Here is an 8,341-nt window from a genome sequence, read left to right as displayed (position 1 = left end):
AAGGGCTAGGTCAAGTGACTTTCCAAACTGGCAGCACATTGGAGTCACCTGGGGAGTTAGTTATAGGAGTACTGATGGTTGTGTCCCACTCTAACACATTCAGGTTTGGGTGTGACTTCTCAGGTGACTTTGATGTGCAATCAGGGTAGAGAACCTCTGACCCTCGAAGCCTTCAGCCTCTGCCCACTAGCTCTTCCCCACTTGCCAGCCTGGCCTGCCCACACCACCTCTGTGCTACATTCCTGTATATTTCTCTCCTTCTCTTTTGCATTCATGGACAGCTTATTGTGGACCAGGAACTTGCCACACAAATGGATGAGATCAGCACTACTTCCACCCATTTTGCACATAGAGTCACTGAGGTTTAGAGACTGATTTTTTTTTTTTGTCCTAGATCACATAGCTGTGAAGAAGCAGCACCAGGACCTATCCTAGAACACAAAAGTAGCAAGGTGTGGGTTTTTAAACTTTTTAAGGATGACTTCAGGAGTCAGAGTTAGGATCCATTACTTTCCTGTGTGAGCTTACCTAGGTCCTGCAAGTATTGTCTTTCTGTATAATGAGGGTGGTAAAAGTACCCACTTCTCAGGACTATCAGGAGCATAAAAGGAGACCCACATGGAACATGCTCCTGGAGCCTGGACAACAGGAATGGTCATCACCAGCTCAATGCCACATAGCATCTCCATGGCACTCCGTGGGTCCCTTTTCTGAGACACTGGGCACAAAGCCTAGTTTGTAACTCATCTTTTCTATGCACACATTAACTCTTCAAATTAAAGGTAAAAGTATGAAATGGGTGTAAATGTGACTTTGTGTGTGTCTGTGTGTCTGTGTGTCTGTGTGTCTGTGTGTCTGTGTGTATGTGTGTGTGTGTGTACCAGGGAATGAACCCAGTGGCACTTACCCAGTCAGTCACATCCCCAGCCCCTTTTTATATTTTATTTAGAAACAAGGTCTTGCTTAGGGCCTCACTAAGTTGCTGAGGCTGGCTTTGAACTTGCAATCCTTCATGCTTCAGCCCCCAGAGCTGCTGGGATTGCAGGTATGCACCACGGTGCCTGGCTACTTTTTGATTCATAGCCTCAGATGTGTTGCTTCACTCCATGGGAACTCACAGTGGGAGGCAGAGGATCACCCGTGTTGGCCAACGGATGGAATTTACACTTTAGTCGATGGAGAATAATGGTGTAGGAACAGAACTGTCAGATACATGCAAGTAATTACTCCAAAGAAGTCATTCACTCATTGCTTTCTGTTGACTTAGACCCCAAGAGTGACTCAAGGCAACTCAGCTGAATCTCTCAAGCCACAGGCTAGGCTTGTCCCCAACTTATGTCCCCCATGGGAGGAGTGTGGGGGCTCTACCTTGGGTAGATCTCATGTGTTCATGTGACTCCTCTCTATGGGCTCCAAAACCAAGACATTTCTGTCCAACACCCTGACAAAACCCTGAGTCCCAGATAAATAGGGACAATGGATCACCCTGCTACAGCCACATAGGCCCCGGGGTGACATCCTTTCCTTTCTCGCGCCTGATGCCTCAGGGTCTTCCAGCCTTTCATCTTGGAGAGTCCTTTGTGGTGGGGGTGGTCCTGCTGGTTTTTCTCATCCCCTTTGTGATGTGGGGTCACCAGCTGCCCAGGACTAGGAATGGCATTCCTGCCTGCCACCATGCTGGGACCTACGGATTGGATCGTGACGGGTCCCCTGCCTGCTCCCTGCACAATATTTCTCTCTGCACAGCCTGATGTCTTTCTCCATCCCTGCAATGCATTGTGGGTAGCCGAGGGAGGTAACAAGAAGCGTATTCACAACAGACGGGCACCTCCACTTCCCTCCGCCTTTACCTGGCCTTTGTCAGGGCTGTGAACACACTTTCCCCTCAGACAAACCACACAATGAATACATCCAGTGGGGCTGCTTTCTTTCTGAGGCCAGTTGAATATTTTTAAACCAGGCAAGCAGCGCCACAGCTAAGAATGCCTGGATTTGAAAATGAGTGTGTGGCAGACTTACACAGAAAACCCTTGCCTACGTTAGGAACAATAGGTGACCACAGGCGCTCACGACCACAGAGCTTTATCTTCCTTGCAAAGGAAGTTTGAAGGTGGGTGCTGCTCATATGGATTCAGGGGTCAGCAACGTCAGGCTCTGAACTGGTGCCAGTGTCATTCTCAGGGTCCCTCGGGGTCAAGAAATGACAGCAGCTACTCCAAACATCAGACCTTGCACAGATGAGAAGGAAGGAGAGAGGTGGCCTAAAACAGTCCCCTCTGCCTTGTGTCTCCTTGACAAAGGAGGAAATGATTGCCAGAGCCCTCCCTCTCACAGCACACTTCCCTTTCTATCTTCCTGGTCAGAACTGGGCTGGATACCACCCAAGGGGTCTCTGTCCTATGCATAAGCAGTATGGGGACTCTTTTAGGTAAGAGTGGCTTTGACTGACTGACCAAAAAATGAAGACCTAAATTCTGGTCCTGGCCCTGTTATGATCTTGCTTATGTATAAATAATCATGATGGATGCATCATCTTCAAGCCCTGATAATGGCCCCTAGGGCCACTTAGAAAGGAAAAAAAAAAAAAACAGAAGGTGAGTCAGGAGTAAAGTTTTCTGCATGATATTGCTTTTATTAATAGCTTCACAGCAAGAGACAACTTTGAAAGCAGGTAAACTAGAATGTTTTTAAGGTGGACTTGTATCTCAGAGGTTTCTGAATGTCTTTCAGTGGCCCATGTGGGATTGGCCAGCCACCATCCTTTCTTGACGCCAGGCATTTTTTGCAGACACCATAGAGACAGAGATGCAGATATTGACACAGATACAAGTGTAATTATAGACTGTGGTATCTGAGGATCTCTGCAGAGCAGATGGAGATCCATCTGTTAGAGAAGGTGCCTGAGTCGTCCAGTGAGGGCCAAGGGCTGGGGCAAACCGAGGATCCTTAGCCCCAGGAGAACAGTGAGACTCAAAGGTTCTGGGCTGCTTCTCATCTCCAAGTTCAGAAGTCAAGCCCCAGTTCAGGGCTCCTGGATTCTGAAAGGGACTTGGGGACTTGAACTAGCTAAATCTATCTCCCTGTTGAATTGTAGCTGACAAATAATTTTAAAACAGAACAAAATTCCAAAGCTGTGGCGGAACCACTGGCAGAGTGCCTTTTGGCCTTCATCTCTGCATTCTGGAGCTAAAGGCAGCCTTCATGCATATTCAGATGCTCTCCCCCTGTGAGGGTGGGTTCCCCCTGAATTTTGCTGGAGGACTCAGAACCAAGGAGGCTAAATCATTAACCCCATGGTATGTTCCCTTGGGTGCCCAAGCCTGGGGAACGGAAGATGAGCAGCCAGAGGTTTGGTGACTGACAGTAGTCTGTCCTCTGGTATTTCCCAGGAAAGATTGGAGGTAGGAAATCAGCATGCACATCACTGAGCAGCATCCATTGAAGGTCTTATTAAATGTGCTGCCTTTATAATTTTGGATATAATTTTGGATATCACCCTGAGAGCTTTGAGATCAGACTTTCCTCCAGATCTCTGCTCTGTTTTGTTCCCTTCCTCATCAAGTTGTGTCATATGAATTGTTGTGTTGGTCAAAAGCAAGACCCAAGGTCAACCCAAGTAATGGGTGGGAAACTATACAACATGACTTATTGGTGAAGGGGGACAGACACAGAGCACAACGGTGGCCTTTCTTTTCTTAATCTACCTCAGTGGATGAGGAGGGTGTTTCTGTTTTGAAACATCTTTCCAGAGATGGGAGTTGTGCAGATGTTTCTCGATGGGCCAGTTTTCTGTGGAGACATATTGGTTCTCTGTCAATCAGCCTCCAGCTGACCCTTCTCTCGTACCCCACCTACATCTGGAGTTTTCCAAAAGATTCCCCTAAATCCAGGGGCTCCAGTTCTCATCAGGCATGAGCCTGAACTCCAGATTCTTTCAGGCCCCAAAGCAAGGAAAGATGGGGACTTTTGTTCCCAGTTCATCTGAGCATCCTCCTGGAAAGAAAAGGGAGTTAGCTGAGAACTTCACCCTGAGTAGTTACAGTTGCCTAGGGTTGGACCCCACCAAAATGAATATGAACACCTGCGGCAGTTCCCTCTTGTTGGCCCCTGTTCTCTAGTGGCTCTGAGCTTTGTGCACATTGTCTTATTTTAGCCTCACTGCAACCCATCTTACAGATGAAGAAATGGAGGCACAGAGAGGAGTAACTTCCCTAGGTCACACAGCTCATTGGTATAAACCTAGAATCACATCAGTATAGTCAAGTCCATGCTCCAGGGGGTCAGGTTTTGTTTTTTTTTTTTTTTTTTTTTTTTTGGTAAAGGGCTGGATCATAAGCACTTTAGGTGTTGCAGACCTCTCAGTATCTGTCTCCTCAACTCTGCTATGATGACCCAATTCGGTGATATGTAATTGATTAGATGTGACTGCTCTCATACAAAACTGTTTGTTAAAACAGTCAGCTGCCTAGATTTGGCTTGTGGGCCGTAGTTTGCCAAGCCCAGCCCTGCACCTTCATTCCATGGCATCCCTGCTTCAGCCTCCGTAACGATACATGCTTTGTGCTTCCAGTGTATGCCAGTGACCCCCTTCCTCAGTCCAGTGCACACACCAAAGTCCTTCACAGGAATGGACATCTGCATTCACAGCACTGGGCTGTGGGGAAGGCAGAGGAGGTCTAGAAATCAGGCCAGCCCCGAAGGGAAGGACCTATGATCTCTTCCTCTGACTTGGGAGAAGAGAGAGACAGACAATCTCACCATTTTTTAAAAAATCATTGCCATTCTCTATGGCTACTTTTTTTTTTTAAAAAATGTTACTTTTAGTTATACATGATAGTAGAATGTATTTTGACATATCAAACATACATGGAATATAACTTCCCGTTCCTGTGATTGTACATGGTGTGGAGTTACACTGGTCATGTGTTCATATATGAACATAGAAAAGTTATGTTCAATTCATTCTACTATCTTTCCTATTCCCATCCCTCTCCCTCCTCTTCATTCCTTTGTCTAATTCAAAGTACTTCTATACTTTACTATTCCCTCATCACCTTTATTGTGAGTTAGCATCCACACATCAGAGAGAACATTCAGCCTTTGGTTTTTTGGAATTGGCTTATTTCACTTAGCACGGTAGCCTCCAGTTCCATCCATTTACCAGCAAATGCCATAATTTTATTTCTCTTTATGGCTGGATAATGTTCCATTGTGTATTTGTACCACATTTTCTTTATCCATTTATCTGTTGAAGGGCACCTAGTTTGGTTCCATAGTTTAACTATTGTGAGTTGTGCTGCTATCAACACGGACGTGGCTGTGTCACTATAGTATGCTGATTTTAAGTCCTTTGGGTACATACTAACAAGTGGAATAACTGGGTCAAATGGCGGTTCCATTCCAAGTTTTCTGAGGATTCCATACTGCGTTCCAGAGTGGTTGTGTCAATTTGCAGTCCCACCAACAATGTATGAGTATACCTTTTCCCCCACATCTTGGCCAACATTTATTGTGATTAGTATTCTTGATAATTCCCATCCTGAATGGAGTGAGATAAAATCTCAGTGTTGTGTTTAATTTGAATTTCTCTAATTGTTAGAGATGTTGAACATTTTTTAAAAAATTTATTTGTTCTAATTAGGTATATATGACAGCAGAATGCATTCCAATTCATTGTACATAAATGGAGCACAGCTTTTCGTTTCTCTGGTTGTACATGATGTAGAATATATGCAGCCATACATGTACCTAGCCTCACTACTCTCATTCTTTTCTGTCACCATCTCTTCCCTTTGCCCAATCAAAATTTCTCCATTTTCCCCATGTCCCAAGGGGGAAATCAATCAATCAATTAATAGGTACTTCTTCTGTGAAGTACCTATTAGGACGAAAGAATCCCTCTTGACTAAAGTTTTTCTGGAAAGCATAATCATTCAGGATTATCTTTAAAAAGTACATAAAATAGAAAAATGTTCTAGGTAGTGAAATGAATAGTACTGGTGAGTTTTTGAAAATACAGTTGAAAGGTTAAAGGAAGTAGAGATGTACTCAGTACGAATCTGTAAATTATAGGAATATAAAACTTAAGGTATATATAAAACTGTAGGAATATAAAACTTAAGGTAAGGGGACCAACCATCCCATACAAATGCATGTTGGTCTCTAAAGTTTCAGTAATAATCAAAACCAAGAAGAGTTCTTTGAGATACTTGACAAAGGCGAATTATGAAAAAGTCTTTGCTGAAGGAGTAAATGTAGAATAAGTTTTTCCTCTTAGGATCCTTCACTATATCATTTAAATCAATCAACAAATTGCCAGTATTAATTAAGTCACCAAGATGCACTTTTGGCTTTCAAAAGGCCAATTTACCCCTAATCACCTCAACATATCCTGACTTCTGGAGCTTGGAGGATCTTAAAGATAACCCAGTCTGGTCACCCATGTCACAAATGAAGTTACCCAGGCCCCCAAAAGAGCATGTCCTTGACAATGGGCCCACTGTGAGAAAGGCTTCTTCCTTTGCTCCACCCAGAAGGAGTTTTGTAGGGGCCCAGGAGAATCCTGTAGCTGGTGAAGCCCTGGTTCCCCAACAGTGTCCATGCCCTAAGCCCTAGAACCTCTGAATAGTTATTGGCAAAAGGGACTTTGTGGTTGAGGTTAAGGTCCTTGAGATATAGAGATTATCTTGGAATCTGGTGACCAATGGAATTAAATGAGTCCCTGTGAGTGGGCAAGAAGTCAGAAGAATGAGCCGGTGCCATGTAGACGGAAGAGAGGCCCACTCTTGCTGACTCTGAAGACAGAGGAAAGGAAGCAAAGTTAGGAAGTGCAGATAGCTCCCAGTAGCTATGCATGGCCCTCAGGTGACAGCCAGCAAGGAAACAGGGCTCTCAGCCCTACAGCTGCAAGGGACTTTATTCTGCCATTCAATGCAATGAACAAGAGAATGGGTGCTTCCCTAGAGATGCCAGGAAGGAGCCTGACCCTGCCCACACCTTGATTTTAGCATTGTGAGACCCATGTTAGGCTTCTGGGTGGCAGAACTTCAAGATAATTGACCTGTGTTGTTTCAGCCTGGTTGTTTGTTACACAGCAATTGAAAACCCGTACACATATGGTGGTGACAGACTTCTTCTTTTAGAATATTCTGATGTATTGCAACTGAGGTCATAGAAAAAATTCTAGAACAGTCAGTCATAAAGAAGGACCAATGGTTCAAATGCTCTTGGGTGAATTATTAAGAAAGTGCTATCTGAAAATTCCAGGGAACCAATGTAGGAAGAGTGAATTCCCTGCAATCAACATTAAAGTTGCTGCAGTGTCTACTCTTTCCCTCGTGCTCGGGGCACCGAGGGCCTTTGGAAACACTAGTGGTAAATGAGTATATAGTGGGCAAGAGCTGGGTCAGGTAAGATGATTCCCATCTAGAGGAGACACTTGTCAGAAAATTCACTTAATACTCATCCGATGACGGTTTCCTTTGAAAGAGTCATTTGTGGATTCATTCATTCAACGAAAAGTCACTGAGCACTAGGCCATAAGTTCTGGGTATAAAACAGAAAACAAAACAGACCAGGTGTCTCCATTCCTGGTTGTTGCACTCTGGTATGGAAGACAGGCAACAGGCAAGTGAACAAGGTCATTACTCATAACATCACAGAGAAAATTGAAACCTTCTTCTGTGATGGTGCAGGGGTCTAGAAATTCTCTTAGTAGTGGTGAACTCATTTGAGTTGAGAGCAGGCGAGGAAAAATCAAGCCTTGTAGTGGTTGGAGGAATCATGTTCTAGGCAGGAGGAACAGCTGGTGCAAAGTACCCGTGGTGGAAGGAGATCGGCCTGTTCAAGGACAGGAAGTGGAGTGAAGGCAAACAATGGGGAGTAGTGTGGAGTCAGGCTGGAGAGCTGCTTGGGGGTTAGATCAAGAAGGGGCTTGTCAGCCAGGTGGAAGAGTTTTTTGATCCTGTTTAAAATACAGGGAAATCCATTGGAGTTAAGTAATATGATTGGATATATGTACCCTACTCTCCATCCCTGGTACTGGGGGTTTGAATCCAGGGACATTCTACCACTGACTTAATTTTATTTTGAGACAGGGTCTTGTTAAGTTTCTGAGGCTCGCCTTACCTGTCATCCTCCTGCCTCAACCTCCTAAATAGCTGGGATTACATGTGCCACCATGCTGGGCTCTGGGTACATGTTTTTAAGAAGGACTTTGAGCTGCTGCCTGGAGAATGGGTATTTAGGGGAAGAAGGAAGAACGTGGTGGAGGAGTATAGTTGGGAAACCTTCAGTTAGTCAGAGATGGTGGTGGTTCGGACCAGGATGGTGGCAGAAGGGA

This window comes from Urocitellus parryii, chromosome 3 (genome assembly GCF_045843805.1).
Source record: "Urocitellus parryii isolate mUroPar1 chromosome 3, mUroPar1.hap1, whole genome shotgun sequence".
Classification (NCBI taxonomy): Eukaryota; Metazoa; Chordata; class Mammalia; order Rodentia; family Sciuridae; genus Urocitellus; species Urocitellus parryii.
The sequence above is the reverse complement of the archived record's forward strand: the minus strand, read 5'-3'. Positions refer to the sequence as shown.